The following is a 3886-nucleotide window of genomic DNA, read 5'->3' on the forward strand; positions in this document are numbered from 1 at the left end:
ATTTAATACAAAAGGCACAATGCCGACTTAAGTACAAGAGGACTGATACTCTAACTTTCTATGATTTGAACCCCTCCAGTGACTCAAATTTTAGATTCCGATGCCTCACTTCAGGTTCACTGTATCCCTCACACCTTCTTATTAACGATGAAACACAGAAATTGCATCCCAATTTAATACAAATGGCACCATGCCGACTTAAGTACAAGAGGACTGACACTCTAAATTTCAATGATTTGAACCTCTCCTGTGAGTCCAGTTTTAGATTCCGATGCTTCACTTCAGGTTTACTGTATCCCTTGGACATTCTTATTGACGATGAAACACAGAAATTGCATCCGAATTTAATACAAAAGGCACATTGCAGACTTAAGTACAAAACGACTGACACTCTAACCTTCTATGATTTGAACCTCTCCTTTGAGTCCAGTTTGAGATTCCGATGCTGCACTTCATGTCTACTGTATCCCTCGGATCTTCTAGTTGACGATGAAACACAGAAATTGCATCCGAATTCAATACAAAAGGCAGAATGCCGACTTAAGTACAAGAAGCCTTACACTCTAACTTTCTATGGTTTGAACCTCTCCTGTGAGTCCAGTTTTGGATTCTGATGCTTCACATCATGTTTTCTGTATACCTTGGACCTTCTTATTGCCGATGAAATACAGAAATTGCTTCCGAATTTAATACAAAAGGCACAATGCCCACTTAAGTACAAGAGGACTGACACTCTAAATTTCTGTGATTTGAACCTCTCCTGTGAGACCAGTTTTAGATTCCGATGCTTCAATTCAGGTTTACTGTATCCCTTGGACCTTCTTATTGACGATGAAACACAGAAATTGCTTCCGAATTTAACACAGAAGGCATAATGCCGACTTAAGTACAAGGGGACTGACCTCTAACTTTTTATGATTTGAACCTCTCCTGTGAGTCCAGTTTTAGATTCCGATGCTTCACTTCAGGTTTACTGTATCCCTTGGACCTTTTTATTGACGATGAAACACAGAAATTGCATCCAAATTTAATACAAAAGGCACAATGCCGACTTAAGCGCAAGAGGACTGACACTCTAATTTTGTATCATTTGAACCCCTCCTGTGAGTTGAGTTTTAGATTTCGATGCTTCACTTCAGGTTTACTGTAAACATTGGACGTTCTTATTGACGATGAAACACAGAATTCGCATCCGAATTTAATACAAAAGGCACAATGCCGACTTAAGTACAAGAGGAATGACACTCTAACTTTCTATGATTTAAACCACTCCTGTGAGACCAGTTTTAGATTCCGATGCTTCACTTCAGGTTTACTTTATACCTTGGACCTTCTTATTGACGATGAAACATAGAAATTGCATTCGAATTTAATACAAAAGGCACAATGCCGACGTAAGTACAAGAGGACTGACACTCTAAGTTTCTAGGATTTAACCTCTCCTGTGAGTGCAGTTTTAGATTCCGATGCTTTCTCTTCAGGTTTTCTGTATACCGTGGACCTTTTTATTGACGATCAACCACAAAAATTGCATCCGAATTTAATACAAAAAGCACAATGCCGGCTTAAGTACAAGAGGACTGACACTATAACTTTCTATGATTTGAACCTCTCCTGTGAGTCCAGTTTTAGATTCCGATGCTTCACTTCAATTTTACTGTATACCTTGGACCTTCTTATTGACGATGAAACACAGAAATTGCATCCGAATTTAAAACAAAAGGCACAATGCCGACGTAAGTACAAGAGGACTGACACTCAAACTTTCTATGATTTGCACCTCTCCTGTATGTCCAATTTTAGATCCGATGCTTCACTTCAGGTTTACTGTTTTCCTAGGACCATCTTATTGACGATGAAACACAGAAATTGCATCCGAATTTAATACAAAAGGCATAATGCCGACTTAAGTACAAGAGGACTGACACTCTAACTTTCTATGATTTGAACCTCTCCTGTGAGTCCAGTTTTACATTCCGACGCTTCACTTCAGGTTTACTGTATACCTTGGACCTTCTTATTGACGAAGAAATACAGAAATTGCATCCGAATTTAATACAAAAGGCTCAATGCCGACTTAAGTACAAGAGGGCTGACACTCTAACTTTCTATGATTTGAACCTCTCCTGTGAGTCCAGTTTTAGATTCCGACGCTTCACTTCAGGTTTACTGTATACCTTGGACCTTCTTATTGACGAAGAAATACAGAAATTGCATCCAAATTTTATACAAAAGGCTCAATGCCGACTTAAGTACAAGAGGGCTGATACTCTAACTTTCTAGGATTTGAACCTCTCCTGTGAGTCAAGCTTTAGATTCCGATGGTACACTTCAGGTTTACTGTATCCCTTGGACCTTCTTATTGACGATGAAACACAGAAATTGCATCCGAATTTAACACAAAAGGAACAATGCCGACTTAAGTACAAGAGGGCAGACACTCAAACTTTCTATGATTTGAACCTCTCCTGTGAGTCCAGTTTTAGATTCTGATGCTTCACTTCAGGTTTACTGCATCCCTTGGACCATCTTATTGACGATGTAACACAGAAATGGCATCCAAATTTAATACAAAAGGCACAATGCCGACTTAAGTACAAGAGGATTGCCCCTCTAATTTTCTATGATTTGAACCTCTCCTGAGAGTCCAGTTTTAGATTCCGATGCTACACCTCAGGTTTACTGTATCCCTCGGACCTTCTTATTGACGATGAAACACAGAAATTGCATCCAAATTTAATACACAAGGCACAATGCCGACTTAAGTACAAGAGGACTGACACTCTAACTTTCTGTGATTTGAACGTCTCCTGTGAGTCCAGTTTTAGATTCCGATGGTTCACTTCAGGTTTACTGTTTCCCTTGGACCTTCTTATTGACGATGAAACACAGAAATTGCATCCGATTTTAATACAAAAGGCACAATGCCGACTTAAGTACAAGAGGGCAGACACTCTAACTTTCTGTGGTTTGAACCTCTCCTGTGAGTCCAGTTTTGGATTCTGATGCTTCACTTCAGGTTTACTGTTTACCTTGGACCTTCTTATTGCCGATGAAATACAGAAATTGCATCCGAATTTAATACAAAAGGCACAATGCCCACTTAAGTACAAGAGGACTGACACCCTAACTTTATAGGATTTAGCAGCTCCTGTGAGTCCAGTTTTAGATTCCGATGCTTTCTCTTCAGGTTTTCTGTATACCGTGGACCTTTTTATTGACGATGAAGCACAAAAATTGCATCCCAATTTAATACAAAAGTTACAATGCCGACTTAAGTACAAGAGGACTGACACTGCAACTTTCTATGATTTTAACTTCTCCTGTGAGTCCAGTTTTAGATTCCGATGCTTCACTTCAGGTTTACTGTATACCTTGGACCTTCTTATTGACGATGAAATACAGAAATTGCATCCCAATTTAATACAAAAGGCACAATGCCGACTTAAGTACAAGAGGACTTAAACTCTAACTTTCTATGATTTGAACCCCTCCTGTGAGTCAAATTTTAGATTCCGATGCTTCATTTCAGGTTTACTGTATCCCTCAGACCCTCTTATTAACGATGAAACACAGAAATTGCATCCGAATTTAATACAAAAGGCACCATGCCGACTTAAGTACAAGAGGACTGACACTCTAAATTTCTATGATTTGAACCTCACCTGTTAGTCCAGTTTTTGATTCCGATGCTTCACTTCAGGTTTACTGTATACCTTGGACCTTCTTATTGACGATGAAATACAGAAATTGCATCCCAATTTAATACAAAAGGCACAATGCCGACTTAAGTACAAGACGACTGACACCCTAACTTTCTATGATTTGAACCTCTCCTTCGAGTCCAGTTTTAGATTCCGATGCTGCACTTCATGTCTACTGTATC

This window comes from Schistocerca americana, unplaced genomic scaffold (assembly GCF_021461395.2).
Source record: "Schistocerca americana isolate TAMUIC-IGC-003095 unplaced genomic scaffold, iqSchAmer2.1 HiC_scaffold_16, whole genome shotgun sequence".
NCBI lineage: Eukaryota > Metazoa > Arthropoda > Insecta > Orthoptera > Acrididae > Schistocerca > Schistocerca americana.